General features: G+C 31.9%; 1 protein-coding gene across 27 annotated transcripts in view; it reads left to right on the top strand.

Annotated features, from left to right (window-relative positions):
- The window catches only part of LOC106878639 (thrombospondin type-1 domain-containing protein 7A), a 1,055,067-nt gene that overhangs the window by 304,209 nt on the left and 738,696 nt on the right, over positions 1–12,162 (top strand). For all 27 annotated transcript variants that reach the window (XR_008265800.2, XR_016244537.1, XR_008265799.2 and 24 more), the window contains one exon: positions 1,219–1,307. The gene's annotated coding sequence lies outside the window, so the exon portion shown is untranslated. The remainder of the gene's footprint in view (positions 1–1,218; positions 1,308–12,162) is intronic.

The following is a 12,162-nucleotide window of genomic DNA, read 5'->3' on the forward strand; positions in this document are numbered from 1 at the left end:
AATATTTTTTTGAAGTTGTCCAAAAATTAGGGTTGGGGATATCTGAGAAACAATTTTGGAATGAGCAAAGAAAATTGTTCAAGAAAATCATTTTAAAGAAATTTGAGCATATTTATTTATATTTTAATTTAGCATACCAAAATAGGAGTTTTGTCCTATATATTAGACCATAAATAAGCAGGCATTATGGAATTTGTGTTGATATGTCTTTCTGAAAGCACCATAGAGGTAAGGTCAAAGACTATGCTGGAATTCTAACTTGGGTCAGACAAACTTCTTATTGAATTCTTATTCAAATCAATTTCAAAATGTGCCAAAGGAGAAATAATTCAGTAAACACTTGTGATCTGCCATATGTAATTTGAGTTGAAATGATTTTACAAAATGAAATACTGATTACGAAAATTGACTATCAAAAATAATCTGAAATCAAATTACAATAACGAGGAGCAGGCATGGCTATATGGAAAGAAGTTCGCTATCTGACTACAACCACATGGTTTCAGGTTCAGTTCCACTGTGTGGCACCTTGGGCGAGTATCTTCTACTATAGCCTCAGGCCAACCAAAGCCTTGTGAGTGGTAAACAGAAACATATGTGTGTATAAGTGTGTGAGTTTTTGTGTCTGTGTTGCCCCCCCCCCACCCGCCACCCAGTGCTTGACAACCAGTGGTGCTGTGTTTACATCACTGTAACTTAGCAGTTTGCCAAAAGAGTCCGATAGAATAAGTACGGAGGTTGATTCATTTGACTAAAATTCTTTAAGGCAGTGCTCCAGCATGGCTGCAGTCTGATGACTGAAACAAACAGAAAGATACATATATATATATATATATATATATATATATATATATATAAAGATATATAAAGATTAAAGATATATATATATGTGCGTATATTTGTATGTATGTATGTATGTATGCACATGTATTATTTTGATGTATAAGATATTTACTTACACACTCATTCACACACACTCATTCACACACACTCACACACCTTATTTGCCATCTTCTACAATTTGATAGTTATTATCTTCCCCACTGGTCATTACATTTCAAGTACATTCAAATCTATGCAGATATTTAACCATACACTCCTGTTCTCTCATGCTTCATGCTATACAATGTTACTGAATTATCTTGAGATTTCTTCATCTTTATCTAAATGATCTGTATACAGACATCTACATATATCTACTTTATTTTTCTCTTACAGTGACAGATATATAAACTATCTATCAAGTTGGACACAATTAAATTCTGTTCTGGAGTTAGAATTCTATTTGTCAAAAGAGATTGCCTTTGGTAAGTTAATCTTTGTATGTAATTCTACCAGTTTTGAATATTTTAAAGTTTCATGAGTTATAATATAAGCAAATTTCTTCAGATTAACACTCTCAGGAAAAATTAACCATGTTTTCTTTTATGGCACCAGAAAAAAAAATGTTAATATTCTCTTTCATACCTCATGGTTTTATAATATATGTAATATACCCAGGGTATATCTGAAGAAAATGATAATTCAGTTGAGAAGTCAATAAACAATTATGTGGAGTGCATAGTTTATTTTGATAATGAGATTATGGAAAGTTACTCCATTTCATGGATCCAGATGATTTGAATATATTTGATAGAAATGTTATAAAAACCTTTGAGCAATGTAGGTGAGAAGTTAGGGAAAATAGGTAAGATGATGTCATTAGATGAAAATAAAGAGAAGATATTGTATTACTTTACCATGATGTTTAATTTTGGTGGAAAGATTCCCCCTTTTCAAATACGAAAAAAAAAAAAATCTAAGAGTTTAGAGGATAAGTGTTGTCATAGACACACACACACACACACACACACCCATTTCTTCAGTTTAATGCAGTCAGGAAAAATTAACCTTTGTGTTTTATCAAACAAAACCAACCATTTACATTCATTTTCGTTCCTCATGATTTTAAAATAACAAATCAGTATAAATATTTGTTTTCATAAAAATAATATTTCTATAAATAATATAGCAATAATTGCAATGCAATTTGCTAGTGAAGTCGTCTGCTGCTGAGAAAATCAACAGTTTGTATCCCATATCCAGTAATGATCTGTAACTGTGGTCATAACACTTAATTTTCCTTGGAGTAGTCTATCTAGTTGTAAATAGGTACCATATAGAATTAATGAATGGGTCAGAAATTTCAGTGCCAAGAGGAAACATCACATGTTATGACATGAATATAAAAAGGAACCTCTTGAACATTCATTGATGGATGCATCTAATTAGAATAAGCCATCTAAGTGACTCTAATTGACTTGAATTAGATAAATAAATATTGATTAATTGAAAAAAATACATTAAAGGGTTCTTAATGAATGTATGTTGCTTCATTTTTTACATGTAATTTCCATGTTTTTTTTTAAAATTACTGAAAGACGAAAGATTAAAGAGTTGTTATTTTGATTTTATTGAAATAGTTGTTATTTGAATGTTTTTTTCTTAATACAGATAATTTTCGTGTTCTTGATGGTTCATCTTTGGTTTTCAAAATATGTAAAATATCTTGAAGAATCTAGCTCAGTATAAATTGTTAGAACTTTTGGCATACATTCCCAGAACATAGTTTTGTGAAGTTTAGTTCTAACCTTGGTATTTTAAACACTTCAACAATTTCTTGATTATTCATGATAAATATCATGTGCAGCCTAGTTCTGACCTTATTAAAAACCATACATAAGGTTTAGTTTCTAGTCTTGATACAATATGCATCACCAATAGTTTTGTTTTGGCTTTATTATTATACATATCATGCAAAATCTAGTCTTGTATTCAAATACAAAGCAGTTAAATAAAACTTGAGTGAAATATTGCACATCAAACATTTCTCAGCAATAAAATCCTCATTTTGTAATTGTAATTAGTAGTTTGAATTTCTCTCAGCTTTAATGCTTATCTCAGGAGAGTTTCTCTAAAAGAACATATAAGAAATGGAATGAATTTCTAAATGTAATCCTCAAACAAGAAACTCACAATTTTAGGTTACATTCAGTTGATAATTTTTATTCCTATCGACTTCACTGTTTCTAGTTTGTTTATTCTACCAAATGCCTTCAGCCTATTCTTCTAGTGTTATCACTCCCAAAAGAGATTCTATTAGCATTACAATGACAACCAGCATTGTTGCTAACTCTGTTACAAAATGTACTGAGAAGATAATATTTCTTTGTTGTTATACAAAAGAAAAAATGTAAACATGGTAAAAAAGGCAAATATTCACATGTATGCTAATGTAGCCATGTGAAAGTTTAATGCAGTCATCTCATTGCCAGAACTGCATTCCTGGGATGAATAAAGATCACAATTGCCTAGAATGTTGCCATGAACTTGCAGTCTTCCAACATTTGGACAGACTGACGAGCAGAACTTTCATGTAAGCGTTTTATAGAGAACTAGGGGTGAGGAAATGTGATCAATACTTTCAGGGTCAAGTTTGTGTGCTGACAAGAATGAGCTAAACTGGCTAATTTGTTTGGAAGGACAGTCAGTTCAGGTACAATGGATAACTTCCAGAAATCCCTGGCTTACCAGTGTTCCAGGAACATTGTTGCTTTGAGATGAATAGACAGATATAGAAGTGCCTGCAACCAGGTCTGAGATATGTGCACAGCACCAAAATTCTTCTGCAAGAGCTCTTTCAGTGTCTGAGCATTGCTGACTCATGGAATTGTGTTGAACAGCTGTTGTTTTGTGAAGGATCAATCAGCTGATTCCATTGGAGGTGGGAGAATCACTCTGAAAACTTCCTTTGGGTGAGAACAAACAGTTTTGTTTTGTCTCTGTGGATACAGGGACAAACAATATGCAATAGACAAGACTAGAAGGCTGGAAGACAAACACTTCCATTTTCCACCCAACACCCTCATTGACTTTTGCAATTTTCACTTGAAGGTGAAGGTGGAGAGTGAGTCGTTGATACTGGCCTCAGTGAATGTGTTCAGAAGCCCAACATGGTTTGTCATCCGCCAAAGTAAGGCAACCATTGTTGGATAACTGAGCTATTTCTTACCATTTTATTTTACTTTCTTTTGAAATTTTGCCCTTCGGCAACCACCCTTGTCGCTCCAATTGCACAACACTACTAAATGTTCTTGCTCTCAATAGGCACCTGTCATTAACACAGGTGGAAGAGACCACTTATCTTTCCTAATCAGTGTAATCAAAACTATACAGGGATTCTTTGATTGGTTCTAGGTGGCACACTTTTTCTTAAAAATTACTCATATATGTTTATTGCGTGTCCTTTCACTTCTTTTTTTATTTCATTTCATTTTTATGAAAATTTTCCCCCCCCCCTCCTGTTTTGCAGCCTCTTGCTATTATATCCGCTCCTTCATTGTTTTTATGGCAATACATAAAAAAAATTATCATTATCCTTATTATTATTGAACTATGTACTGTTTACTCTCATATTATGTTAGTCATTAAGGTGCAAGTTGCAAAAAACTGATAAGCCTACTCTTGTATGGTATCATGGCTTTGTATGAAAAAATCAAACTGAAGAGAAACTTGTTTCCACAGCTCTATGGAGGAATATAATTCTGGATGTTTCTATTCAGCACATTATTAATGTCATGGCAGAAAAAGATAGTTTTGAAACAAAGTCAACCAAAGAAGGAACAATGAAAAATAAAATAGAGAATGGCACATGAGCAATTTCATTATGTTGAAGGATATAAAAGAAATAGAATAAAAGAACAAGGTTTGCACTTTCAGAAATACAAGTGCACGTAATTATGTGTAGGCACACACACACGTGTGCGCGCACGCACACACACACACACACACACATACACACACACACACGCACACATACGCACACAGGTGCACACACAGGTGCACACACATATGCACACGTGCACGCATACATACAGGTGCATACACACAGTGCACACATACACATGCACACACATGTGCACACACACATCTGCACACACATACACACAGAGCCAGTCTCACTGTCTCTCCCTCTTAAAAGTCACATGTTTTCATGAAGATAATCCCTTTCTATTCTTACTCACACGCACACACACGCATGCACACACACACACACACACGCGTGCACACACACACACACACGCATGCACACACACACACACACGCGTGCACACACACACACACACACACACACACATACACATATTGACTTGATAGAACCATGAAGACAAAGTGATTATAATTACAATTGTAGCCAAATATTTGGTGATGAAGTTTCAAAATTATACTGAATTGAGCTTCCAGTCCTGCAGGAAGAAGGGTTTGATCAGGCCTCTGAAGTTAAGTGTGCCAAGTACGAGCACTTTCTGCAAGATTGCAAGAAAAGATGGCAGTCATGGTTTTTCCCAGTTGACCTTGGCTGTAAGGGATTCTCTGCCCCGTCGACATGGAAGATGATTACAACCATTGCAATGAAGAGTGGTTATGTGTAGAATGGGAGAGGCGGCAGAAACGGTCTCTTACTGGTTAAGCTGGAAGCCAGGGGGAGATGATGAGCAGGGATTTGGCCATCCCTGCTGACTCACCATCAGGAGGGTGCTGCAGTTCAAGACCAAAACACCTGATGATCGCTGGATACCGTCTGATGACATGAATTCCTCCTGCCAAAATTCCATTCACTTTGGTAAATGGAAAAGCAGCACCATTTTCTAGGTGTTATCAATAGCTTAATATTTATGTGTGCATGTGTGTGCAAATTCATGTTTATAAGCACATTATGTGTGTGTAAATTGTATCCATGTGTGTATGTTCATATATAGTTGTATATATTTGTATAAAACAAGAAAATCATGAAATCATGAGCATTTTGGCCGAGGATACAGAGATGATGTTTATAAGCTTTGTAAGATATTATACACTGCATGGACTTGTATGAAATACCATTATAGAACATAGAAGCAAGCAGGGAACAATTGTGGAAATAAAAAAGCATGCAGTTTGCTCGTCTTTATATATGAATAAGAAATTGCTTAGAATTACACTATCAAACTGACGAATGGAATAGATGTTCAGGGAGCTGTTACAGCTGATAGATTGGTCAGTTTACATGTGTCAGAAAAAAGAATTTTAAAAAAATGTAAGATGTGTGCGTGTGTGCGTGTGTGTGTGTGTGTGTGTGTGTGTGTGTGTGTGTGTGTGTGTGTTGTTGATTGCATGGATTAGTGTTGTAAAACCAGTTGAAGCATTGTGAAGAGAGGAAATTGATACAATACCTTCAGTTATCTCTCTTTCTCTTCCACATTTCTCTCCTGAAGGATAACCAAATGATATTCTGAAAGGATACAATCTAGCAGAGAATAAATAAATGAACAATAGAGATGAAAGCAAATGGAAAATGAAAAAAGAAGTGAGAAAGTAGCAAAAGCATTCATAGTTGAATGTAACTCCCTCCTCACCCACCAGTCTAAGTCATTACATCTCTTGTAATGCAAGGCTCTTCTAAATAAAGTGGGGAATAAATTATTTCATACCTGCTGGTGTTGTCAGGCTAGATTAGCAATGGGTCAAACTGTTATAAAACTGTACATAACCTTGTGAGAAAAAAATAAAATGAAGAAGGGCTAAAACATAAATTGCCTCTGATTCCTGAAACATTCCAGAAAACATCAACAATGGAATGGTGAAATAAAAAGAGACCCTTGAAGTTTGATCCTGTTTTGGTTCCAGAGCAATTCTTAGGAATCAAGATGAATCCATTATTAAAGAAAATTATCCATGACAATTTTAACTGAGAAAAAAATTGTATGAGATAAAAAAGTTGTTCTAATTTGTACCAATTCTTCTTCTAATGTAATCCCAGATTATGAACCTTAGAATGGCATTGAAATGTAGGTACCTACTAAAATTTCTTCATGCTGAGTACATATAAGCATTAGCTTGGAACATGAATTTGTTTCTCTGTAAAGTGTGCAGAGCTGTTCATAAGGTTAGGCACAATGCTATAATGGAAGTAAAGGATCACAAGAGAAGCATTGGGAAAGGCCAAGGATGATCTTCAAAAGATCTTTTTTGGGGTTTTTTGCATCAGGCTTTTAAATTTTCTAGGTATTTCTGATTTGAAAGTGATGCTTGCTTTGGCAAACACAAGGGCAAGTATTTCTTGCATAATAGAATAAAAAAAAAAAGAGATTATTGTAGTGTTTTTGAAATAGATCTGGGTTGTAAGGGTCAAAAACTATACTTGATACTTTTCAGTATGATTCATCGATTATAAGATTTTTGAGGATGTTCCAACAATTTTAAGTTCATTTCCAAAAATGCAGCAACTTGTCTGTCTACAAACCAAGCATTAAATCCATTGAACCATGCTACTGATGAAAAGATGATGTAATATATCCAGAAAGGTTACTTTGGGAGAGCACGTTTGACTGACAGGAGAGCCATTTGATTCTTGGAAACCCAAAAATATTACATGGATCTTTCAGCATACTCTGAGAAGGGCAATTAACAGGAAAAGATAACATAAGAGATGTGTTCACATACCAGAAATACTTGATAGTTAAACATTTTTGGAGAAACTGGGCTAATGATACACATCCAGAAATTGTATTAAAGAAGTTTATCTTTCTTTAAAGTAGACATATAAGGTAAGTAAATGTCATATTGGTATGACCAACTCGATTCTGGTTTATGATGTCTGTCTTATGCACACAGAGTAAATTTTTTCAAGTTTATTAGCCTTTAGCTTCTCTAAATAGATTTTACTCTCAACTGTGCAGACATTTTTTCTAATGCTATCTTTTCCTCTAAGCAATCTTGTATTGAATGATAAAAACTTTACATTTTATCATAAGCCACGTATTCTTTTTATTAGTGGATAATTGAACAACATCAGTTTCATAATCACTTTTAATTATAGTGATTTGATTTCCATTCCAGTCTATAGCAAACATGATATGTTAATTTTAAGGCGATATTACATTTAAGTATGTTGCCAACCATCCTGCAACTATTATATCTTTGTTCATCATTTTCAATTTGCCAATGTATTGAAACCGAATGGCTTTTTGAATGTTTATTCTATAGGCAGTTTTAGTTTGTAAATATTGTTATTAAAACAGGTATTGATTTAAATCAATGCTCAAAAACATCTACTTAAAAACAATCAAAGAATAATGTTTTAGATCAAACCACAATTCATTAATTGCATTATTTAAAATATTCTTGACTATATTTCAACTTATCTTACATAAATGTTTGATTTAAATTGTTAATTGAATTATTCCTTTCTAAGTCTTACCAAAATTACATATGAATTATTTAGTTAATTGATTTTGACTTATAGTGATCGTCTTCTGCAATTTATCATGAACATCTAATTTCAATGAGAAAATTAATGTTCATTCATTAGAAGTAAGAATTACTAAAATATTTTTAATTATTGTAACAACAATCTTTTAGAAACCTACTTCAGATGTTAAAGCATCTGTTATTAACTGAAAGAATCTATGAAGGTATTGGAAATCACAAAGTTTATACCTCTATAAATTATTATTGATTGAGAAAATTTGGGTTGGAGTATTTGATGAGAAGATTAGTTATCATTAGCTACAGTGGATGCTGTGTCCTCTTTTTTTTTTCTTTTCTTAATCTGGGCCTAATAACACTCAGGAATTCCATAGTTCATGCAATCATATATTTTTTCTACAACTAGTCCATTTTCTTTTATGAAAAGTTAATAATAGAGTATATCATTGACTTAATTCAATATTTCTACAAAACTTTCACCTATGCCAGACCAATGAGCAATTGGCATCGACTTCAGCTAAAATTAAAATAAAATCATTTATAATTCAAGTTCTTAACAGAGAATTATTTCTCACACCATGTAAAAATTTAGGGAATGGAAAAAGCCCTTGCAACTATAAACTCTGGACAGATTCTTTAAAAATAATGATTATTATGTGATGACTGTAGATGTAAAGTAAAATTCCACTACCTTAATCTCAAAAGTAATTAACACTATTTCTATGTTTTTAATAAATTTTTCAGTTTTAGTCTAAACGGGATTATTTTGCCTGCATTAGTACAAAAATTCTTGAAAGCTTGAGTTTTGAATAACTGTATAATAGATAATATAATATTTAGGGAGATATATGCTTTATAAATTAATAAAGTCAAGGACATGAGGGAATTGTAAGATGAACAATGCTATCATTCAACATGGCTTTACATCTAAAGAGTGTCAAAACAGCAAAATACTGCAATCAGCTACTTATTTTTCTAAAATCAGCCAAGTATATAGGTGAGACTCAACACTTGACAGCATAATTTAATGTATATAATACACAGCATTGTGTGTGTGTGTGTGTGTGTGTGTGTGTGTGTGTGTGTGTGTGTGTGTGTGTGTGTGTGTGTGTGTGTGTGTTACTTGTGTATGTAGAAAATAATATTATAGAAGATCACTATGTATCTAAGTGCATCAATATTTGGAGAACAAAGGAATAAATTACTGCTTTATATTCATTTGAAATTGGAATAAGTAACAAGAAAACATTTAGCAGCAATTATTACATGAAAGTATTGCATTTTGTTTCTGCAATCTTCAAAGAGAATCACAATTCTCAAAGGCATTTTTATATTGTAATTGAAAATACTCACAAACTTTGTAATTTAATATGGAAAAGTGAGATTGGAAGATGAAAGTATAAATAGTAATATTTAGTAAGATTCCAATGTTTTGAATAAAAAATAAATTGTGTTTTAATTTTTCTTCAACACAGCAGAAAATACAAAAAAAAAAAATAAAGCAAAGTTGAAAATATCAATTAAAAACATTAATTTCAAAATATTATATTTCTCTTCATCAAATGGACTTTTTCTGTAGAAATGTTACAGAATAATGAATTTGACCAGATTTTAAAGAAATATTCGTGAGAAAGAAATTTTCATGTGATGCATGGAATTGGTAATTAGTAATTAAATGTAAATTTCCAGAATTCTCCAACTTAAACTTGGCATGGCAACTAGTGAGAGACAGGTTTTCATAAAGACATTCATGAATATGTCTTATAAAAGGAAAAAAAAGGGTATGGCCTGTGTATCAATGCTATAATTTATATTGATATAAGCACACAAGGCATACTGTTTCCCCACTGAAAAGCTGAAGGCATCATTCTTTTCTGGAATCTTTCATTATTTCCAATATGTAAGTGAAGAGAAAAGGTCTTAAGATTATTTTACTATTTATTCATTCTACTGGGACTAATAAACTAAGTACCAGTAATTCGATGTTGTGTGACTATGTAAAAAAATCATTGTTTCTGTGAGTAGAGAAATTGCTCACTTGGATTAAGTGTGGGGTGGGGGAGGTTGGGGGATAATTGCAGTTCTGCAGAGAAGTGTTCATTTCATGATTTAAAACTAAATAAACAAAACTAGTTCACTTGAAATGCAGAATCTAAAAATTTCAAATGGAACATCTTCAAAAGATTTTAGAAAAAAAAAAAATTGAAAAAGTACATTAATAACAATAATAATAATAATAATAATAATAATAATAATAATAATAATTTTTTGTCATCATTCATCTTCATAGTGAACAACATGATATGTATAGCATTAGAACTTCACTGACATTTTTTTCCCCAGATAAGATTCAAGGAGTATTTAAAGCAGAAAATATTTACACTTTAAGTTTCTACACTTTGTGCCATCATATAAAGGCTCAAGAAAGAAAACAAACTTACTACTTATTTTTAAAATAATTTAAATTAGTATTTTTTTTTAAATTGTACAAAAAAAAAAACAATCTAATTTTAAGTGTAACATCTTGAGAGAGTAAAATTAAACATTTTTTTCATTTACCTTTTAGCTATCTATTTATTTGTTTATTATTATTTTTCCAATTTTATTCTCTTCCTTTTATTCTTCTCAGAGAAAGTTCCAGCAAGTCTGGGGAATCTAATGATTTTATAAAATCGGAAATACATCACAAGATTTTATTTTATTTTTATAGCCATATTTGAAACAATTCATTTTGTACAGTTTAGTTTTATCATTTCTTTTAAAATCAGTATTAAAAAAAAAAAAGAAGAGAAAGAAAGAAAAAAACAAAAAATGTTATTTTTAACATTTATTTTCTTTCTGAAGCAAGTTCTGAAGAATGATAATTGGAAACAGTAGATTTTAACAGGAATCAATAAAGAAGGCTGGTTAAGTAGACACAGCATAAGTGAGCTCTTAAATACAAGTTTAAATTACTCAAGAGATGAGAGCTCCCATAGAGATATTTGGAAAAGAAAATAAGACTAAAAAATATCAGGCATTATAAAACATTGAAATACAATGTTCATTTACTACATTCTAAACCTTTTTGCTATGATAACATTTGAAAAATTATTACAAATTCTGATGAAGTTTTCAAATTGGATTAATTTTTTCTAAGTGTTTATTTACAAATTGTTTTATGTTGCTATAAAGCATACCCTCATAACATTTAAATCCACTCAAATACACAAATCTTATTACTACAAATAGATACTTCTATGGTTTTAACTTCTACTCTAGATTTATTTATGAGGGTTGTGGGAGTGAGGTATCCTGTAACTAAAACTGTATCACTTCTTCACCAAGCATTTATACGTGTTTGGCAGATTTCTGCTTCCCAATTGAATTTCACTTCACCCCCACTGGAAAAGCTAAAAACACATCAATTTCCTTTGTACCCTCTTATTTTCATAACCACACACACACACACACACACACACACACACACACACACATATATATTACAGGTTTCTTTCAGTTTCCATCTAACAAACCGCCCCTCAAGACTTTGATTAGCCTAGTGTTATAGTCGACTCTTACTCAAGATGCCATGCAAAGCAACTGAAACCAGATGGTTGGGAAGCAAACTTCTTAGCCACATAGCCACCCTATATATATATATATATATATATATATATATATATATATATATATATACACACACGCATTTATATACATGTATATATATGTGTATATATATGTGTGTGTGTGTGTGTATCTATATATATATGTATATATATATATACATATAGATATATATGTATGTATATGTATGTATGTATATTTATGTATATATATGTGTGTATATCATCATCATCATCATCATCGTTTAACGTCCGCTTTCCATGCTAGCAT

Source organism: Octopus bimaculoides, chromosome 16 (assembly GCF_046866305.1).
Source record: "Octopus bimaculoides isolate indiv1 chromosome 16, ASM4686630v1, whole genome shotgun sequence".
In the NCBI taxonomy this organism is placed as follows: Eukaryota; Metazoa; Mollusca; class Cephalopoda; order Octopoda; family Octopodidae; genus Octopus; species Octopus bimaculoides.